The 23,984-nt window shown below is 37.0% G+C and overlaps 1 non-coding gene across 1 annotated transcript; it reads left to right on the top strand.

Annotated features, from left to right (window-relative positions):
• Positions 1–4,129: 4,129 nt before the first annotated feature.
• On the top strand, positions 4,130–4,203 carry Trnac-gca (transfer RNA cysteine (anticodon GCA)). The gene has a single exon. It is a non-coding gene; the product is annotated as a tRNA-Cys (tRNA).
• Positions 4,204–23,984: the final 19,781 nt, after the last annotated feature.

The raw sequence follows: 23,984 nt of genomic DNA on the forward strand, positions 1-23,984 counted from the left end.
GGGATAGGTGTGAACCAAATTAAGGGTATCATTGTTTGTTCCTTTATAAAGTAAGACTCATTGTTTGTTAAATATAACATGATGTGGATGTTCCGTATTAATAAATAAATAAATAATTCAGTAAATTTTACACGAAGAATTGAAGGTTCTGAAATTTTGTTGTCGATGGATTCCTCATGAACTAACAGCGGAGCAGAAGCGGGCTCGCATGGAATGGTGCTCACAGATGCTAATGAAGTACGACCACGAACATTTTAATGCTGTTTATAACATTGCCACAGGAGACAAAACGTGGATTTACTGTTTTGAACCCGAAAAAAAACAGCAATCTTGTGAATGGTTGTTTGAAAATGAGAACAGGCCAACAAAAGTGAGGCAGGCGATCTGCAGGTGGTCCTTCTGTTTTAAACAAAGGTTCGATTGCATGAAAAAATGTTTAAAATTTATATTTTACTCCTTTATAGGAGAGTATTTTGAAACGCAATAAACATAATATTTTGGTTATAACATCTTGTTTTTTAAGTTACGCAAAACTTTTAGTGTGTTTATATTATTCTAAGAGTTCCCCCATTCCCCAGGCATGCTTTTACTAACGAGAGCTGACAAAATTTTCAGGTACTAATTAAAGTATTTACTGCTTGTGAACCTATTGGAATAAAACAAAACCTAAATGTTCAGCAAGTTTTACAAAAACATTTGTGAAAAATGGTTTACAAATTGGTAACTCTAGTTATGAGATTAGCGTACCTACACAAACGCATAGACAAACCGACAAAACAAACAATAATTCTACAAACTATTATGGTTGCTTTAGTAAAAATTGTCCCTTTTTTTATTATTACAAAAGTGGCGCAAATGCATATAAAATATGTTTATGTTTTTTCATTTTCTACAATATAGACACATTACCGTCAAGAGTATTTTGGACTAAATATAATGATTCGTTTGAGGCTTTTCGGTACAAAATTATCTGAATAAAATCTGCTAGCTTAGAATCTACTACAGTGTCTTCTCGCCCTTACAGCATAGAACACGTGATGTGTCAGAGGCAGAGTATTTCAGTTCTAGGTTTAATTATTTGAAGTCCCGGTGTTGGAGTACAATCCGGTAATGGAACGTATTGTTTACAGAACACGACTTGATTGTAACGTGCATCTAACACGGCATTGTGTAACCTGAGATGAACCTGTCAAGTTGAATATTGTGTATTATTATCAAGCGCACCTTTAGGCTTCTTTTGGCCGTTGAGATTTTTAACTTATACTTCTTTAGATTTAGAAAAAATGATGAGAGTGAAAGTTTAAGATGCGCTCGCAAAAGAAACAGGTTGAAGTTGTCTTCTAAAATTTACTGACATTTGCGTCATTCGTTTTTTTTTCTTTTGGTTTCTTCGTCCATTATTAGGACAGGCAAAGGGTTCAAGCCCATACAGCCGTATTCATTATTTAATAATCGATTGTCAAATCCATCTTTGCAAGAGTTTTACTAAATTGTTCTGTCTAAAAAACTAGAATAGCACGAGGAATAAATAATTTTAGAGATTTTTGCTTCGTTAGACCAAAGAAGAATAACTTCTTGCGTGCATTCATAAGTTTTTTTTTATGATAATAAGAGACGAGACGAGCAGGATGTTCAGCTGATGGTAATTGATAAGCCATGCCCATTACAATGCAGTGCCGCTCAGGATTCTCAAAAAACCCTAAATTTCTGAGCGGCACTACAATTGCGCTAGTCACCTTGAGACATAAGATGTTAAGCCTCATTTGCCCAGTAATTTCACTAGCTACGGCGCCCTTCAGACCGAAACACAGTAATGCTTACACATTACTGCTTCACGGCAGAAATAGGCGCCGTTGTGGTACCCATAATCAAGCCGGCTTCCTGTGCAAAGAAGCCTCCCACTGGTAGGGGCCTCGCACTGGTAAGGTACATAAGCGGAGCACAAACGAGCATACATATGGATCAACTGATGGTATGAAATCATCGTTTCCATTCATTAACACTAGAGGAATAAAACCGACGTTGAATAAACGTACATTATGAATTCGAAATCCGAAAACACGTTGGTGGTGGGCGAGGTTCACACTGGGGGCTCCGTGGTGACAGTCAATGAATCGACCTATTGTATCACCGATGCTTTTTCGTGTCATTTTCGTTTCATGTTGTGGAGCTATTCGGTTTTTAATGATTAAATAATCTAAACAAATCATTAAAATTATGAGCGTATTCTGTATATTATACTTAAAAAGGGAACAATTTTACTTATGTTACTGAATCCACAATAATAATTAGTAGAATTTTTGTCCGTTTGTCGGTTTAGGTTTGTGTAGGATTTAGATAGTGTTACTGTTTTCCACAAATGTTTTTGTAAAGCTTGCTTCACCAGTGGGAGGCTCCTTTGCACCGGATGCCGGCTAGATTATGGGTACCACAACGGCGCCTATTTCTGCCGTGAAGCAGTAATGTGTAAGCATTGCTGTGTTTCGGTGTGAAGGGCGCCGTAGCTAGTGAAATTACTGGGCAAAAGAGACTTGACATCTTATGTCTCAAGGTGAGGAGCGCAGTTATAGTGACGTTCAAAATTTTTGAATTTTTAATAATCTTGAGCAGCATTGCATTGTAATGGGCAGGGCGTATCAATTACCATCAGCTGAACGTCCTGCTCGTCTCGTCCCGTATTTTCATAAAAAAACTTTATTTTAAACTGTAGTTAGTAAAAGCATGTCTGGTGAATGATGGAACTCTGATTTTGATGTATGTATTGTAACTGAAAGATGGCTTATGTTATAAGGAGTATTTACGCATTATAACATAAGCCGATAAGTAGAAATAAAGCAGAAAATGTGTTAGGGTTTCGTACGAAAATTCAAAGGCAATAAAATTGTGTATTATTGAAATACTGCATTTTATCAGTGTTTGAAATGTTATTACAAAAGAAAAAAGTTCAGTCCATTTAAACCCTTAATGCGGGTAAGGAGTTCTATTACGTTTGGGTCCAAAGAGTCGAGTCATTGCGGCCAACAAGTACATTTGCTGCCCGGCTTTATGACCCCCTATAGACCCCTCCTATAAAAGGAATTCATTTCAATATTGCGTTTATTTTGTTACTTTAAAGGTAATGGCATCCATTATTCAGAGGGAGAAATCAAAATTAGGTCTGTAATTAAAAAGTTTGTGTATCATTTTATATTCTTCATATTTTCTTCTAGAGAAGTATGATAATCAAAACTGTAAAAACTAGGTCTTGTCATTTGGTAGCTCAATTCTTAAAATTTAGCAAAATTTAAGTAGGATTAAGTTAGGTGCAACTTAGGACAGAATATATTATTTATTTATTGTCCAATTAGCATGGCAGTGCCACTTACACTAATATACAAAAACGAAATACAAAAAAGAAAAATTATAAGCAAAAAAAGGAATATTAAAGTATAATTGTATGAATTAAACAATTTCAATGCTCTCCGCGTACCTTAGTAGTTCAGAAACTAGGGAAGTCCATCCATCTTTGAATACCATTGAGCATTCTTGTCCACGAGAGCGTTGAAAGATGCCAATGAACGTGGTATAGGTGCCATGGCTCGGGCAAGGGTGCGATAAAAAGGGACCAGGAAAAGTTTATTTTTTCGTGGCTGAAGATAAGAAGAAGACATTTAGGGACACGATACGACGCAATTGCTCATAAAGATCTGGAGCATCAATGTCTCCTCGTAAAATTTGACACATTATTTTTAGCTGGTTGCAAGTCCGCTTCACCTCTAGGGAAGTGAAACCTTAACAACCTAAAAGAAATTTGGTCGGATATATGAGAGAATAATATCCATAGCATCGTTTGTACAGTTATCTTAGGAAGGCCTTCTGCACGTCTTCTTCTAATAATAGTCCGTACTTTTTCTCGGAAGGATCCCGAACAAAGGTGCTTGTTTGCTTCGGACTAGAGCATAATATAGTAATCATATTACGAATGGACTATGGAACCCTCGAGAGTTTCGCGAATCCTAATCTTCGAAAAATATGTAACAGAAAATTAAACGAATAAAATTTGAAAAACAAAATTTTATGAACGATGCGGGACTCGAACCGAACTGAGAGTTGAACAAGGCATACATGATTTTATGACGGTACGTCACTCGAACGGTTGGCTCAGTTGGTTAGAGCACCGGCACGCAATGCCGGAGGTTGTGGGTTTGAGTCCCACATCGTTCATAAAACTTTGTTTTCAAATTTTATTTGTGTATTAATACTAGAAGTGAGGGTTACCACTTTAGAAAACATAACAAATTGTAACAGAAAATAGTTTACAAGCCTTTAATAAAACATAATAAACACCTACGTTACTGTTAATGTTAATTTCCTGCGAACACGCGCAAAATATCTTTACAAAAAAATTTGTATTTGTAACACTCATTCCCACTAAAGCTTCTTAAATATTGCGAGACGTGTGATTGTCATTTAGTATTCACAGGATGTGGATGCCAATAAAAATTCCGTTCGTTCACAATGCTCCCTTACTTCGCATAAAGTGAAGGTTTATGGATCAACCCAACACCACATACAAAGTGCCAAAGGTTTGCAATATATGGAGAGGTGGCTTATTTAGCGCGGAGTCATGACTCGGGTTATGATATGTGATGTTGTTTAATATGAGTATTTTTATTCTGTAGCAACATTGATTTTAAAACTAGCATACTAATATTTTTCTATTTTGTGAGTTGCTATTGGTGTATTGTTCTTTTTTTATTTAATGCAGCATTTATATGTTATTCTAATGTGGCGGTCCTCCACTTTCTTCAAAGCTGTGGAATGAGCTTCCGGGACGATACGACATGGGTACCTTCAAAAAAGCGCGAACACCTTCCTTAAAGGCCGGAAACACTCCTGTGATTCCTCTGGTGTTGCAAGAGATGTAGGCGGTGGTGATCACCTATCTCCAGGTGACCCGTACGCTCGTTTGTCTTTTTTTTAATGAAAATAAGGGATGAGACGAGCAGCTGATAGTAATTGATACACCCTGCCCATTACAATGCAATGCTGTTTAGGATTATTGAAAAACCCAAAAATTATGAGCGGCACTATAAATTGGCTCGTCACCTTGATACATAAGTTGTCAAGTCTCATTTGCCCAGTAATTTCACTAGCTACGGCGCCCTTCAGACCGAAACACTGTAATGCTTACACATTAGATACTGTTGCACGGTAGAAATAGGCGCCGTGGTGGTACCCATAATACCCACCCACAAACACCCACAAACTGTAAATAGTGTAAATATATTAAATCGAACTGTTCTCTTTATCATAGCTTAAATCTATTGTATCATTCACAAAGCAATCCCCAAGTGGCCAAACCTACTAACGAGACAATTTACAAATGAACGAAGCTTTACCCGTGATCTAACTCACTTTACTAAATGAACCTAGGTAGTTACTCAGTAAATAGGTCGTAATAAATTACTTAATCATGATGCGTTACTTTTGTAAGCTGTTCTCTTTGTAACCATGGCCAATGGCTTGATGCTTATAAAGTTTAGACTGACTATAATATGATCCTGTAGCCGGAAACTCTGCTTCATGGTTTTAAAATTAATAAATTTAATTTTTTATAATTGCTTATAAAATTGTCGCTAAATACCTTGATTTATTTACGGTGTGTGTGGATTGATGCATCTACTGTACCATGGCCTACTATTATTGTTGATACGGTAGTAGACAGCCGTGACTGTACTCAATGACTCTTCTTTTTACGTATTAATTTCCATTTTTTTTGAGTATTTGTAGTTTGAGTGTTATTGTTGCATCACATTACATATATTGTAACTGAAATGATTTGTGAGTGATTATCACAATGAGTTTCTTGCCGGGTCTTATTATTAAAGCTCTCAACCCTCAAAGGCGGTGGGAATATACAAAGAAAAGTAATTTTCATTTCTCATACTCGGAAAGTAATATTGTTTTGATCTGATTATTGGGTGGAAAATGCTGCTTCCCTGCATAGAGAGGGAAAAACTCATACAGCGGGCGCTGCTTGTGGTGGCAGGATGATCCTGTTGCCGGAAACTCGGTTTCAGATTCTTAAAAGTTATTATATATATAAATATATATAATCGCTTATAAAATGCTCACAGAATACCTTTACGGAATAATAATATATATTATAAATAACAGAATATATTTACGGTGTATGTGGATGATGCAGCTACTGTACTCAATAACTTTTGTATTAATTTAAATTTACTTTTTTGACTAACTCGTGTAAGGCATTGACTATTTGACGTTTGAGTATGTTTATTGCATCATTTTACATAATTATTATATTGTAATTGAAATGGTTTGTAAATCGATGGAAATGTAAATATTGATATAAAAGAGTGGGAATGAGTTTCTTGCTACTTCTTCTCATTAGCTCAACCCTTTACGAAGTAGCGGTAGATTCAATAAGAAAATTTTTTTTTGAGATTTATAAGTGTCATTCCCGCGACCTACATGAATAAAGTTATTTTGATTTGATTTGAATAAGAATATCTATATCTTTTTAATATTTATAATCTTAACATTCAATGAATGTACAAAACTTCTTCAAACAACCCTTAGTGAGAGTCAAGCCAATAATCGGCGATGTTTGCATAGAAAATTTCTTTTTTTGTTTTGCAAAATATATTTCTAACTTGTTGGTATAGAGTTGACCTTTGAAATCTTATATAAATGATTATTTGCTAGCATAATAGTAGTACATACCATTTTATGTTTTTATTTATTTAATAGGTTCATACAAAATTGATATTTTGTACACTGGATCACTTGGCGTTGCGTAGAGACGTCGCTTCATTGTGTGTCCTCTACCGCATTTATCATGGGGAGTGTTCCGAAGAGCTGTTTAACCTGATTCCTGCCGCCAAATTCTACCTTCGCACGACACGCCAGAAGTAAGGATATCATCTCCACCATCTGGATGTGTGGCAGTCCTCCGCAGTGCGGTTTTCAAGGAGCTTTCTTGCACTACTACAAAGCTGTGGAATGAACACCTTGTGCGGTGTTTCCGGGAAGATACTACATGGGTACCTTCAAAAAAAGCGCGTACACCTTCCTTAAAGGCCGGCAACGCTCCTGTGATTCTTCTGGTGTTGCAAGAGATTGTGGGCGGCGGTGATCACTTGTCCTCCTATTCCATAAAAAAAATGAGAGAGAGAAAAATAGTGAGTTGTTGTAGCCAGCCGTAATCAACACAGTTAGTCTCAAGAATTAATTTGTAGTATTTAGTAGTTTGTGCGTATTGAGGCACTGTTTTAGTGACTCTCAAAACACAAGTAATCATCAAGAACTTATATGTAAAATGAAGTTCATATATAAAAAAGTTATTCATAGAATATATAGCATATACAGTTAGCCAGTGGGGCCCAGAGGCGCGGATAATGTGCAAAGTACTATCTTCTTGCCTCAATAGTACTACTGGCAACCCAAGCGCTGGCAGCTATTTTCGTCAACGGATCAGCCTAGCTATCCAACGTGGAAATGCTGCCAGTATTCTTGGTACGCTTCCGTAATGATATTCTTAATTTTATGCAATTATTATAACCCATTGTATTGAATTTAGTAAGGCATATCTTTATATATAAAAATTAATTGCTGTTCGTTAGTCTCGCTAAACCTCGAGAGCGGCTGGACCGATTCGGGTAATTTTGGTCTTAAATTATTTGTGGAAGTCCAGAGAAGGTTTAAAAAGTGAATAAATATGAAAATGTTCAGAATTTAATAAAATAACACAAATTTGTTTTTCATTTGATGTGTCCCCCGTCGTTCAGACATCAAATTGAAAGAATAGTTTAAAATGAATAAATAATTAGAATCTTTGTATCCGTCTACCTCTCTCAGGATGTAAAGACAAACTTAACTTTAGCTACCTATAGTTGGTAGATTAACTACAGTTGATGATGATACTATGATGGCAATACGTTTGCTGGGTCAGCTAGGTATATATAAAATAAGCTGAACCGACAGATGTTGTTCTGTATATAATAAATAAAATAATGTTTTTATATGAATTTGTCAATAATATATCATAACATCAAAAATTACTTCGTAAAATATGCACCCTGCTGTCCTTATGAAATTGTTTCACAGCCGAACTGTCAAACCGTGCGTCAATAAATTCTCTCATAGATATTGTGTATGGCCACATCAAAGGAAAAACAAATTTGTTGTTTTTATTTAATTTAGCAGCATTTTCCTTTTTATTCACCTTTTAAACCTTCTCTGGACTTCCACAAATAATTCAAGACCAAAATAAGCCAAATCGGACCGATTTGACCGTTCTCGAGTTTTAGCGGGACGAACAGCAATTCATTTTTATATATATAGACTAGTGGACCCAACAGACGTTGTCCTGTACACACGTCTTAAATTTGAAAAATCTGTCCAGCCGTTAGGAGGAGTTCACTAACATCCACATGAGCAGGAGAATTATATTATATGGAGGTAATTGAGAATCTAAACCAATCTCAAATTGACTGAAACAAAGAAAAAGTCATAAAAATCGGTCCAGCCGTTTAGGAGGTAGTTTAATTGGGAATATAAACCATTCTCGAATCCACCTGAAGACACACACCAATCTCAAATACACTGGAACACACAAAAATATCATCAAAATCGGTCTAGCCGTTTTGGAGGTAGTTCAATTGTGAATGTAAACCATTCTTGAATCTACCCGAAGACACACATAAATCTCAAATTTACTGGAAAACACAAAAATCTCATTAAAATCGGTCCAGCCGTTCAGGAGGTAGTTCAATTGTGAATCTAAACCATTCTCGAATCCACCTGAAGACACACAGAAAGTTTCAATAAAATCGGTCCAGCCGTCTAGGAGGAGTTCAGTGACATACACACGCACACAAGAATTATATATATATAAAGATATAGATTATGAAGAATTTTCTCTCAATGATTCTTTATTAAAAGTTCGTTGCCTCGCTACAGTTGCTTAATATACTTATCTTAACTTCTTATTTTGAACCGGTAATTATAAAAAAGGTGGTAGATAACACAATAGTGAAACCTTAACATTTATTAGATGTTTCATGCCTTCAACTTACTTAATTATAATCCTTCGTTGATTTCGAAGGCCAAACTACCAACAATTAATGAGAAGAAATACTATTTTTTGGCAAACGTTGAGATTCCTTTATTAGTTTTAGGCATTTTCTGCGCAAACTTCGTAGACTATTGGTTTGTCTCTAAGGATTTGTCTTGAGTTGCTTTGAACGTAATGAAAGTCAGTTTCTCCATTACTAGAATAAGACTCCGACTGTAATATAAAAATTTTTAAGAATACTACTTCTATAAATTTACCGCCAGTACAAAAATCCCAGATCGCGCTCCATACAAATGATTGCATTCGTGTTTTTTGGTTGGTGGCCATCTTGGATTTCAAAAGTAAATGATATCAGCTGAACAAATACGTAGTCTTTATCTTACGTTCCATTCGTCTACCGTCATTTGTTTTAATATGTAGATCCGCATAAAATACGCATTGAGCTCCCAAGGGAATTCTTAAATATTTCTGGATAAAATGTAATCTATTCTCTTTAAATTTCTATTATCTTCATCATTCGACCCTATGTCTAGCATGAAATTCTTTTCAATATTAGTGATGCGTTCCTATAAACAAAGTTTCGAAATAAAAAATTACTACTACTACTCATTTTGTCTGTACATTTACCTCATACATACAATTTCATTAAATGGAAACCTACTTCCAAATTGACTACACTGTGAAAATTCGATCTAATGATGAAATCTATAACCATTTCTGTTGCGTCACCAATCACTGCACTGCATTACCAATGACTTGTTTCTTTAGTGTAAGCACATGCACCTACAGGTCCGTACGTCCATATTCCCGCTTCCTACTTCCGCGTCCCGCGATTATTGACGTAATTCGTCGTGTGTGCAATGTGACCCGTGATAGTAGGTACTTATGCTATCCCAATACACAAACGCAGTTAATTGGACATGGTTCAAGGTTGGTCAAGTGCTATCAATTCGCATAGAGAGATGTTTCAAACATCTAAGCGTTATCTTAAATGCCAATCAATCTTTGATTGGCATTAAAGATAATCTTCCAACACATGCGAGGCGTGGCATACCTTGTATCATCACTCAAATATATTCTCGAGTACTTCGAGAACAACCCACAAGAGAGTACTTGAAATGCTGCAATAGAATTTAGTGTATCATAAGGAACTGTGTGGAATCGACTACACAGAGATCTGTTACGAAGAATTTTTTTTTCCGTGGTTTATGCATAAAATGTTATTTAAGACAAAGCTATGCCAGAATATAAGTATGATGGGAAAATGAATCATGCTTGTTCACCATCAAACAGAAAATTGTTTTTTACTGTTTAGTTACCTAAATAAGGTTCTTTGAAAATATTTTTTTGATAAATATTTAACTACCTTCAATTTATGAAATCACAATTTCTTTATTTATTATATTGTATTTAAATAATACGATACATTTAAACTTACAAATAATGAAAAATTGTTTGTATCTCGGAATGTAGGCAATGTCCTTTAAACATCACATTCCACAAACTTGTAGAAGGCACAATGAAGCCGTCACAGCAATTCAACTCAAAGGCGATCTGGCCCAAAGTACGAGCAACTAACTTTACGATGCAAACGTTCCGCTGTTCAAAGTGTGACTTAATGCACAAGAAAACTGTTTTCAAATAATTGGATATTCTTAGTCTGGCCATAAATACTGTTACAATTAAAAAGAAACAAAATATTACATTTGAATTTGGAATCTGTCATTCTTATATGATTGTTCATTGATGTTTCTCATTTTGGCGCCACTAAAATATTAAAATGGAGTGGGGTGATAAATAGAACCGAATCGCTGTGATTGCATAACACAAAGTAGGCACGGAGCCAAATGCAATTTTTAAAACTCCCCATACGTTTGGTATTAGTAAAATGTTGTCTTTTTTTTTATTAACACGAGTATAACACATTTAAATAAAACACTTTTAAAGGATTAAAACGCATGTTTTAATCCTTTAAAACTGTTTTTACATCAGATTTTTATGTAAAAGTTACATTTTTATTTTAGTTAACCCGACGTTTCAAGACCTTTTCAGATCTCGTTTTCTGGGAAACTAAAATGTTTGTGTACCGGACTATTAATAGGTACAATGAGACCTCCTTTGTTTGTGACAGAAAAAGATCTGGCCGTCCACGTAGTGTTCGTACGAAAAAGGTGGTCAAAGCAGTAAGGGAAAGAATTCGAAGAAATCCTGTCCGAAAACAAAAGATTTTATCTCGGGAGATGAAGATAGCACTTAGAACCATGTCGCGAATTATATAAGATGACTTAGGGCTTGCAGCCTATAAGAGACATACCGGTCTTATCTTAACTATTAATTGAAAAAAAAATAGGGTGGTAAAATCGAATCTACTGCAGTGGTACGCAAAGGGAGGTCACAGAAAATATTGTTAACGGATGAGATTTTTTTTACAACTGAGCAACATTTTAACAAACAAAATTACCGTATTTATGCTCGAAGCTCTAAGGAAGCTTCCCAATTAGTCGACAGAGTGCAGCAAGCATTTAATTAAATGGCCGATAGTATTTACTAAGGCCATCGAGAAGAGAAAAATAATGTAAACAAACAGCCAGCGAAAAAAATATAGCGAGCGATTATCACTGTCCCTATCACTCGTACACAAATGGCGTACTGGCGTCAGTTGGTCTACGACAGCAGCTGTCGTTGAGTATTTCGTGGTACAGGAAAGTATTCAGTACCGCAGTTGTCAACATTTGGTCCACAATTTTATCAATAAGTTCATTCCTGTTTGGTTTGCGATCGAAGCGATACGTATGTTTTCATCTCCGTCTTAACTTAGTTTTTTGTTTTTATTAATCCGTTAGCCTAGTTAATTATGGAATCACTGCCTTGCATCGCTATAGAACCTTTATATTATTATATCAATTCTTTTCAATATTTAAAGATATCGATGAAAATGTTTTTAACCCCCAAAACTTAGTTTACATTCTTTATCTCGTCTTGTTTGCGTTACTATAAAAATGTATAAAAGAAGCAATTTAACACTATGATAAAAATGGTTTTGCATATACCTATTATTTTAGTACCGTGTCTTTTTTAGGCTGCTTTGTTTTTCAAGATTATTTACCGTAGATAATCGAGGCATATTTAACATCATCCACAAATCTATAATTTGAATTGTGAAATATTTTTTCAAGGACTACGGTGGAAAATTTTATGTTAAGAGATCACTCAAGGTTCTTATCTATTGCCCTTCTCATTATTTATTCACATTACGACTGCATAATTGGAAAAAAATATTTTAAAGTCCCAATTCAACAAAAACGTCAAACAAATAAAACGGAAAACAAAAAAGTTCAACAAAGCATACAAGGTTTGATCAAAGATACGTCACTTGAACGTTTGGCTCCGTTGGAAAGAGCGCTCGCACGGAATTTATTTATTTATTAGGAAGCCAACGTGCATACAACTATCTTAATCTATAGATATATTTAATAATTCTTTTACAATGTTGTATGCTCCACTTACAGGCTAACTCGACATGCTTAATAGTATTATATACATTTTTTGTTAAACTAAAACTTTTGAAAACAATTTTAAAAAAAAATTAACAAATTAAAGCCACAAGCAAAAGACTGATAAAAAAAAATAACTATGTTCTTACTTAATGACCAAGAAAAACTAAGGAATAAAACAATAACTACGAACAATGACTAACCATCTTGCAGTACTTTCATAATTTTTTTGACTTCTTTTTCCTAATATGCAAATATTGGGGTTGAGCAGGTCATCAACTGTAAAGTAGATCCTGTAGATGAAGCCACAACCTGAGATTTGAACAAAGCATACAAGATTTTATCAACGATACGTCACTTGAACGGTTGGCTCAGTTGGAAAGAGCGCTCACACGGAACGCGAAAGGTCGCGGGTTGCACACATCGTTCATAAAATTTTGTTTACCGTTTTATTTGTGTAATTAATCCCAGAAGTGAGGTTTATATCTACAACCTCACAAATCGTTTAAATACGTCATAAATATTATTTTTTATACTATATCCAAGTTAAAATTATTAGTAAAACGCTTTCGCTTGTAACTCAAGCTTAATGAAATTGTGGCAGTAATGTATAGCAGTTGGAATAGACGTTGGGATTGACCACACCAGGAACGGTTTACGTCGACATTGTATGTTGTGTCTCCAAACATACAGGTTACACAAATTTTGCGTGTACAATTTAATTTGATTTTGATTGGATCAGGTTCGTTACAGTAACAGTCAGATATATTGCCAGTTCAATCAATTTTGATTGATTAAATATGCGCATGTAATTTATATAAATTGTATTGTATTTCATACGAAGAAGGTTTCATTAGTTTAGGGGTCGGTGAGAAGTAAATACTAAATGCCGATCATCTTGTACCAACCCAAATTTTGTATCAACAACTGAATGAAGGGATTTATCCATTCGTTTTATGTCAAGCAGTCTGTGTCTAGTCCTCTAGCCACATAATTCTCATCTCGATCTAGATTAAGAGGCATTTAATGGACATCGCTTCCTTATATGATGAAATGGGATGGAATGTGGACTGATTAGTGTAATTGACAGAGTCCATTGTAAAAGCCATCCTTTTTCAATTTGAGTGAATACACTTGGGACAAAAGCCTTTCTTTACCTTCACCTTTTTTTTATGAAAATAAGGGACGAGACGAGAAGCACGTTCAGCTGATGGTAATAGATACGCTCTGCCCATTACAATGCAGTGCCACTCAGGATTCTTGAAAAACCCAAAAATTCTGAGCGGCACTACGATTGCGCGTCACCTTGAGATATAAGATTTTAGTCTAATTTGCCCAGTAAATTTATTAGCTACGGCGACCTTCAGATCGAAACACAATAATGTTTACACATTACTGCTTCACGGAAGAAATAGGCGCCGTTGTGGTACCCAAAATCTAGCTGGCATCCTGTCCAAAGGAGCCTCCCACTGGTCAGTCTGTCGCCCTAGCCACCGGCGGAATTGTCGTGAACCAACGTCGCGCCGGCAGGACTCTATTTTTATATATATATATATTTATATTTGTAATATTATTTTTCTATAAATATGTTATATATATATATATATATGTGTAGAAAATAAGATATGATTATATAAAAAGAGAAATAATAATAATAATAATAATTAATCACAATTCGTAACAAGTACTGTTTGGCTAGTCTTACTATTTTATATAACATTTGTAAAACACCAATTTAATAAAATAATTTAATTTTGTAATAACAATAGACACACGTGCAAAGGAACGAGAAGCTAATAATTATGAACTGTACAATTCATTATAAATTTCACAGTACAGAAACATATATGTGGGAATTCCCCGCGTTATAGAATATAGAGAATGCTCGTGTTATACCCAAAACTGATATCACGTAACATGAAAACGCGTTATAAGGGGCTTTATTGTATATTATAAACAAAATTACTCCTTGCCTTAGTTAAAAATATTTCATAAGAACTAATTATGACATACATATCTCAGTATCTAGTTTTTATTGTAAATATCCAAAATCGTTATAAGAGTTGAGCATCACAAGTCACGACATAAAACGGAGAAGTTCTTGTACTTAAAATTACATAAAAATTTGCCTTTTACGATACAATAGCAATAAACTTTATTACTTATATTGTTGGAGAGGAATTTTTATTGTCCCTAAAGTTATGATTGAGAACACTATAGACACGTGACATTGTAATATGATGGTGAATTATTTTGAAGATTTTCTTATCATATGCAACGGACTAGTAAAAAAGAAGGACTCCGCGCTGTGATATTAACAAGTGAAGCACCTTTATGCTAGTGTGTGTGCGGTTACGGGGTACACCAGTTACACAACTTTTTCTCTCTTAAATAATCATATATTCACAAATATTTTTATAGTATTGTTTTTACACTTTTTCACAACGCACGAAGGCATTATTAAAATATTTTATTGCGACGAAAACTGATCTGTCACGGACGATGGCAAATCTCATAATGGCGGCTGATCGGCTTGTATTAGTGTAAGTGTATGCGTGGGGCTATGTATTTACACGTTTACCGGCTTGTTTTGGTGCCTCACTGTTATGTATACTGACACGGAGTCCGTCTTATTTTACTCGTCCGTGTCATATGCATTTATATAGTTCCCCCTTTGATTTGGGTATAATGTGTGCTGTTTGTGGTGGCTCGTGTCGGTCGTTCCCTTCCTTCTAATATAGTCGAGGGGGACGATGGCTGGTCCATGCGTTACGCCCGTGAATGGGTGTTACTTGTGGTGGCTGGATTATCCTGTTATCAATATATAGGTACTATTAAATGTAGACCCGGTTTTTTTTCTGCTAGCTACCAAAACAATCGTGGCCAGAGCTGTTCAAAATCACACCATTAGAATACTCTCTGAAATACATCGGTATAACAAACTCTTCATAATAAAAAATGTATGCAATCAATTTTAGCCTATTACTTGAATGCCACTCAGCGTTATATGAGGTGGCAGGCAAAAGCAACATCCTAACACTTCAGTGGATTAAGGGTCACAGTGGGGTCAGGGGCAACGAGGCGGCAGACCAATTGGCTAGAAGGGGCTCTAAGACCTAACCGATCGGACCAGAACCTTTCCTGCCTCTGCCGCATAGCTGGTTCAGGAACCACATAAATCAAAAGATGAGTGCGGCCACAGGTTATGGCAATTTTAACAGGAATATTTTTAATATATTTGTCACAGACAGCCCCTATGCAGAAGCTGCCTGGGGGCAGAAGAAACAGACAGAAGAGACAGAGAGGTGGCAAACTACAGGGCGAAGCACCTGGGCTCACCAGGCGCCCTTGGGGAAGTCTTCGGCAACGTTAAGATATTGCATAACTTCTTGGAGGAGCTTGGCTGGTTGGAGTAGTCTCTACCCTCGCATGCAAAATAGGCGCATACGTCAAGTTGCGGAAACCGGCCATGTGAAGAAGAACGTTTTTTGTTAATCTAGACCGGCACCGGGCCATCAAAATAAAATAATAAATAAATAAATATTGCCGCCTTTTGTTATAAATATTACCTATTATCGATCGACGTTTCGTTAATATTTGTAAGATATTAATAGGTAAATAAAATGCGGCGAACTCACCGTTTTATACTATTAATTAGCTTTTTTGAAACTTTGACCTACATGGGAATGAAATAGGAGATTAAAGTTCGCAGGAAAATACTATTAAAGAGACCACATTGACAAGGGAAATCCGCTGTATTGTAGAAGAGCGCCGCTAGCATCGGAAAGAACAGTTTGTATGTGTATTATTTACAAAGTAAAAAAATCTACCCAAAGTAACTATTCCACGTGGACTAAGGCGCGGGTAAATGCTAGTAAAATATATATAAAGTATAAAAAGCTACAAAGTCCTGGTCGGTGAGAACTTGACCGCCTCAAATAGACCACAATAGTTTTAATTTTTATTTTTATGCAATAGAAGGACAAACGAGCGTACGGGTCACCTGGTGTTTAGTGATCACCGCCGCCCACATTCTCTAGCAACACCAGAGGAATCACAAGAGCGTTGCCGGCCTTTAAGGAAGGTGTACGCGCTTTTTTTGAAAGTACCCATGTCGCATCGTCCCGGAAACACCGCACAACGAAGCTCATTCCACAGCTTCGTAGTACGAAGAAGAAAGCTCCTTGAAAACTGCACTGTGGAGGACCGCCACACATCCATATGGTGGGGATGATATCCTAACTTGTGGCGTGTCGTGCGAAGGTGGAATTTAATTGGAAGGTTAAATCAATTTTTTGTAGTTCATTTGTGTTTGATTTTGATGTTTTTAATTTTAATTTACAAAAGTGTCCGAAACTCATATGTTGCAACAATATTAATTCCAAATGAGATATTATGAAGACTACATACAACTGTTTCACTCAATTGCATTTCTCGCAAAGACTATTCAAGCGTTTATGTCGAAGTCATAAAGGTGATATTGTCTTGTTTATGAAGCATTGTTGGACTCAGGATGGTTGTACAGATATGCAACAAACTTGTGTTATATGGGACGAACTTGCAATGAGCGTTCCTTTGTGTGAACTTTATTTTATGTTGTTATTTATGGTACAGATAAATGATAACGTCAGTTTTTGGTTTACCTACATGACATTCTGAGTTTATTACTCAATGTTTAACTCTACTTAAAGCACAGAAAGACAGATATCTACCAGTGGGAGGCTCCTTTGCACAGGATGCCTGCTAGAGCTGCCAGCGCCTATTTCTGCCGTGAAGCATTAATGTGTAAGCATTACTGTGTTTCGATCTGAAGGGCGACGTGGCTAGTGAAATTAATGGGCAAATGAGACTTAGCAACTTATGTCCATATTAATTGTAATGGGCAGGGCGTATCAATTACCATCAACTGAACGTCCTGCTAGTTTCTTCTATTATTTTAATTTAAAAAGAAACATTTGACAACTTATGTCTCAAGGTGACGAACGCAGTTATAGTTCCGCTCAGAATTTTTGTGTTTTTCAATAATCCTAAGCGGAACTGCTTTGCAATGGGCAGGGAGTATCAATTACTATCAGTCGAACGTCCTGCTCGTCTCGTCCCTTAATTTAATAAAAATAATCTATAAATTCTGCTATGTGAATCGTGAGCGAATTGAGCCTTAACGAAACTCTCTAAGAAACAAACGATTCACTCGATTGTATGAAACGTGCAGTCATTGATAGATTGATAGATGACGGCTATAATCTTGTAAGAAACGGAGATAGCCGAAATCCACTACGTTTTAAAGCAACTGTTCGCTTTCAAACTTAGCCGGATTATACTTTTTCAACAATCGCCATACTTTTTTTTTTTTTTTTTTATGGAATAGGAGGACAAACGAGCGTACGGGTCACCTGGTGTTAAGTGATCACCGCCACCCACATTCTCTTGCAACACCAGAGGAATCACAAGAGCGTTGCCGGCCTTTAAGGAAGGTGTACGCGCTTTTTTTGAAGGTACCCATGTCGTATCGTCCCCGAAACACCGCACAAGGAAGCTCATTCCACAGCTTTGTAGTACGAGGGAGAAAGCTTCTTGAAAACCGCACTGTGGAGGACCGCCACACATCCAGATGGTGGTGATGATATCCTAACTTGTGGCGTGTCGTGCGATGGTGAAATTCGGCGGCAGGAATCAGGTTAAACAGCTCTTCGGAACACTGTAATAACTACTATTTCTTATGTCAAACCTCTGCACGTTTCACATTAAATTTCAATTTTTACTTGGGCAGGCCCGCCTCTTATTAAGTAATATTTACATCCTCTTTGCGTAAGCTCATCGGGTTCTATTAATAAAATAACTCTAGTTTGGTATTCAATTTAGAGTAAGTAACTAAATGACAAAGGATTCTATGTAAATTATATTATTGTATAGAAAAAAACGCCATTGAAAAATTAAAGATTATTGAAAGTGAAATGTTAACTGGAACTATATTTAATATTATGCTCAATGTCAGGACACTTATTATAAGTACTAACCTTGAAGCCCCATCTTTTGAAACTGATATTGAAAAACATATCCAAACAGATAGCACAGGAAACATACATTCTTAACACAAGTCATGGCCCCGCTCTAAATAAACCTCTTTACCTTAATATATTGCGGGCCTTTGGCACTTTGTATGTGGTGTCGGGTTTATACATAAACCTTCACTTTATGCGAAGTAAGGGAGCATTGTGAATGAACGGAATTTTATTCATCTATATCCTGTGAATACTCGCAATATTTGAGATGCTTTTGAATAATAGTTACAAATAATTGATTCAAACTGAAAGTCTTTAGAAAATCAAAAACTGAATAAACAACCAAGTTGTAAGTTCTCACCGAATGTCGATGACATATAAGTGCCAGTGATAGTTTTATTCACAAATAAGTTCACAATAATAAAGAGCACTGGCACGGAACGCCTGAGGTCGTGGGTTCGAGCCCCGCATCGCTCATAAAATTTGTTGTTGACTAACCGCCGTTTTCAAAAACGTATCTTTAGTAACGAAAATATTGCTATCACCGTTTAATGACAAGATCTTATCTATTCATAGTTATTTCCAATATAGTTATACAGGCGTTTTCAATAAGCTATCCATCCTTAGTTTAACTTACAAAGGGTAGACAAATCTATCCTTTTACGCTTACTTACATTTCAATAACTTATGGATATAATGCATTGGACTATAACTATATTGGATATAACTATGGATATATAAGATCTTGTCATTAAACGGTGATAGCAATGTATCCGTAACTAGAGAAATGTTATTGGCCGATAGTCCAATCCTATCTGTCGATAGGTTATTGAAATGTAAGTAAGCGTAAAAGGATAGATAGGTTATTGAAAACGGCTGTTCGTCATAGACAACAACATCGAAAACAACATCGAAAGACATTCGACAAAACTGCACGAAAAGTTTCTAGCGTTGGAGTCACGCTGACTGACAAACAATTTTCAATTTGGCAAATCGTAAACCAGTAAGTAAGTAGTCAATAATATTGGCAAAATAAGCAATTTAAGCTTACTTATTATTACATTCACAAATAAGATTTGAAAAACAAAATTTTATGAACAATGCGAGATTCGAACTTCCGGCGTTCCGTGCCGGTGCTTTAACCAACTGAGCTAAACGTTCGAGTACCGCCTCGTTATAAAATTCTGTTTGCTTTGTTCAACTCTCAGGTTGCGACTTCATCTACAGGATCTACTTTACAGTTGATAAGCTGCTCAACCCCAATATTCGCATATTAGGAAAATGACTTGAGATGTCGCTCTTGTAAAACTAAACAATATGTTATGTTTTGTTTTTCAAATTTTATTTGTGTATTAATCCTAGAAGTGAGGTTTATCACCTTAAAAACATAACATATTATTATTACATTGTTTATAAATAGTTAGTTCTAAAAACTATCAGTGTCACCCTCGTACAAATATTTTAGTAGACAATAATTTTGTAGCGCGCATGTTGCAGTTTCGTCGAATAATTTTGTTGGTTTTTTTTCTAGATTGTCAAGTTATTTTTTGTTCACAATTTTTTTTAATACATTTATTGCAGTAGACTTTACAAATTTCATGAGTACAGTCTGCAAAACTACGTAAGTAGTTTGTCGGCAGGAGCTCTCGTGCAAAGATAATACTAACTGTACTACTTACAATAAAACTAAATTTACACTATTAACCTAAAACTACTATTAAACCTAATGTACAGCATTAAACTTATTTCGTATTTGTAAATTAACACGGCATAGTAAAGTTAAAATTATAAATTAAATATTAAATAAACTTATATTAAATCTATTTCATGGGCACAGTGAGAGACAATTGTATAAGTTTTTATTGATTCCTATATTGTTAAGATTTCGATATCTATAAGTAAGTCTGAACATCGAATAATTTGAATGAGTAAAAACTTTTTAAGATGCAAGTTAATAATACAGTGCATCTGATGGTTTAAATATTATGTAAAAAAGAACTGACAAAAAAAAATACAGACTTAAAAAATATCTATTCAATATAATGTGCACTAAAAATTAAAGATAAGTTGCGTATTCTTCTAAAACTTAATGATCAACTTAGTATTAGAGTTCCCATAAGTAAATTATAATGAATCATAGATAATTTAGTCAAATTATTACGACAAAATAATGTTACAATTATTGTATTATTTTTGGAATTGAAACACACGGGAAGCACCAGGTTTCAAATAAAAAAAGAATCATCGAAATTGGTTAACCCAGTCGAAAGTTCTGGGGTAAACATACAAAAAAAAAACAGTAGAATTGTAAACCTACTCCTTTTATGAAATCGGTTAAAAGCAAGCTTTTACTCGTAGTAAAGGAAAGAAACCCTCATGATAGTGTAGCGATCTCTGTACATCATGACCCAGATAACGCGCGTGAGGATAAATATCCAACCCATGTATCCTGAAGGTCGTCACATTTTGTCGATTCTTGCCATATAATTGAAAGCCCTGTTAAGTAGAATAGCCCAATTTTAAGTAAATGCCCTTTAATAGAAGGGCCCTAGTAAAGCCCGGTCGCGAAAGTAGTGGTTGGCCGCAGTGACCCGGCCCTTATGGGACCTAAACCTAATAGATACAGTTTACGCGCTTTAAAGGGTTAAAAGTAACCTGTTTATGCGATTCTGTTTTATTCTATTTTAAACATATTTGTACGAATATTCTACCCTTTATAAAGTCGACAACGCTATTGCAATTCCTGTGGCGTTAAAAGTATGTAAGTAGGTGTGGGTTTCAAGAATGTATTGTCTGAGGTGGTAACTTACCATCAGGTGACCCCTATGCTCGTTGGTATTTTGTATTGTAAAGATAATATTAGTTGGAGGCGTATGTTGAGGATACCTTGGACGGCCAAGCGAACAAATGTGTTGATCCTCTCACAGCTCAAGATAAAAACCCGTCTGTCCTCGATATGCCACCATCCAATTCTTTCATATTTTGGCCACATAATGCGAAGGGGTAACGAGAGCCTGGAGAAATTGATTGTTGTTGAAAACACAAATGGCAAGCGAGCTCGAGGCTAATATCCAACCAGATGGATCGACCAAATAAAAGACTCCAGGTCCCCGAGGTTTAGCTCCATCGTCAGGGCCGCGATAGACAGAAGCCGATGGAAACAAATAATTCACTCCAAGTGTGGACCACTTGTTGATGACCACGATCCTCAGTCATGCGGGATCGACTAGAAAGAGAGATATTAGTTATCGGGAATTTATTTTATTGAATGTTTCTTAAGTGTAATTATTAAGAATTACAAAATATTTAATTGGAATTACTTTATCACCTACTTTAAACAGCGTTTCGAGCGTGACGTCCAATTAAGCAAATGTAATATTCGTAGAAATTTGAATAAGGGACGTCGGCTCGGTGGGTGTCTCCCCGAGTGGGATAACTGTCGTGTCCCAAATAACAGCCGGAATCATAGCGTGACTTAAAAAGGTACTAGTAGATTCCGATGCGGCCGCGTGGGGTTTGACCCGTGAGTTTCGTTTTTAGGAAGGTGTACGCGCTTTTTTGGAAGGTACCCATGTCGTATCGTCCCGGAAACACCGCACAAGGAAGTTCATTCCACAGCTTTGTAGTCCAGCCGTTTACAGAGCACTGGATCCCCGACAATTCGAGCTGCTCTGCGTTGCACGCGGTCAAATGGATCGAGCTGATGCTGGGGTGCGCCAGACCAGAGATGACAGCAATACTCCATGTGTGGCTGGACCTGCGCTTTGTAGAGTGCTAGAATTTGGGCCGGCTTGAAGTATTGCCGTGCTCTATTGATGACGCCCAGCTTCTTCGAAGCCAATTTGGCTTTGCCCTCTAGATGGCCACGGAATTGGCAATCGCTTGAGATTTCGAGACCCAGTATTCCGATACTAGACGAGGCTTTAAGGGAAGTGTTGTCGAAGAGCGGTGATACGACAAATGGGGTTTTTTTTGTGGTAAACGCGCAAACTTGAGTCTTCTGGGGGTTAAATTGGACAACGTTCAATTTACCCCATTCCGTGACCTTCTCAAGAGAGGACTCGATAGAAGACACAAGTTTCTCCCGGTACTGGTCGACGATTTCCCGAGAGTGACCTGCATGGCCCGTGTATACGGCATCATCAGTGCTGTCATCTGCATAGCAATGAATGTTGGAGGTGCCCAACATATCATTGATATGCAGAAGAGTAGCGTAGGAGATAGCACACAGCCTTGGGGCACTCCAGCATTAACGGGCTTCGGGTTTGAGCAATGTCCGTCGACAACGACCTGTATGCTGCGCCCAGTGAGGAAGCTGGAGGTCCACTTGCACAAGCTCTCGGGAAGCCCAAATGATGGAAGTTTTGAGAGGAGCGCCTTGTGCCATACACGATCAAAGGCCTTCGCTCTATCCAGGCTTACTGCCAGGCCTTCCCCCTTGCTTTCAATAGCCGCAGCCCATCTATGTAATAGGTATACCGACCATGGCGAAAGCCGTATTATCGGTCATTGATCAACTGGTGCTATATGTATACTAAGAGCTGACGGCTACTTATGCTCTCCATGATTTTGGAGAGCAGGGATAGTAACAGCAATAGACCTGTAGTTTGCCGGATCCGAACTGTCTCCTTTTTTTTGGATCGGATGGACAAGGGCTCACTTCCATGAGTCAGGAACTAAGCCTTTGGAATAAGAGTGAGTAAACGCGTTAGCACCGGCGTCAACTCAGGGGCACACGTTCTAAGCACGATTGGAGAAATGCCATCCGGCCCGCTCGACTTTCTGACGTCCAACGAAAACAGAGCTCGCCTAACAGTTTTCTGTCTGAATTGTACTTCAGGCATAGAGCTCTGACACCGCGGGATGGTCGGCGGTGTTTTTCCGTTGTCGTCAAGTGTCGAGTTGGAGGCGAAAAGAGCGCACAGGAGCTCGGCTTTCTCTTTTGCCGTATTGGCCAGGGTGTCATTCCTCATGTGCAACGGCGGCATGGACGGCTGGCTGATGTTACCAAGAGCAGCTTTCGACAACGACCAGAACTTGCGTGTTCCGGTCGGGTAACTGGAAAGCTGCTCGCCGATTTTGACGACGTGTTTTGACTTTGCACGGGCGATTAGCGGCTAAAAAAATCTGGAGGCACGGTTGTATTTCCTCTTAAGAACTATGCAGTTCAGATCCTTTGTGCCCAGCGCCGCAACCCAAGTTCGATACGCCTGTTTTTTGCAGTCAGATGCTGATTTGACTAACGCATCGAACCAGTGCTGTGATCTGCCACCGATCGGCTCTACAGAGCTTGGTATAAAAATATCGATGCCCTGTGGTATCACATCGGCTACTGCAACGGCGCAGGCAGTAGGATCATCCGAAGGGAAACAAACCCTGCCTCAAAGGAAGAATGCAAAAAAGGAA

This window comes from Leptidea sinapis, chromosome 39 (assembly GCF_905404315.1).
Source record: "Leptidea sinapis chromosome 39, ilLepSina1.1, whole genome shotgun sequence".
NCBI classification, from domain to species: domain Eukaryota; kingdom Metazoa; phylum Arthropoda; class Insecta; order Lepidoptera; family Pieridae; genus Leptidea; species Leptidea sinapis.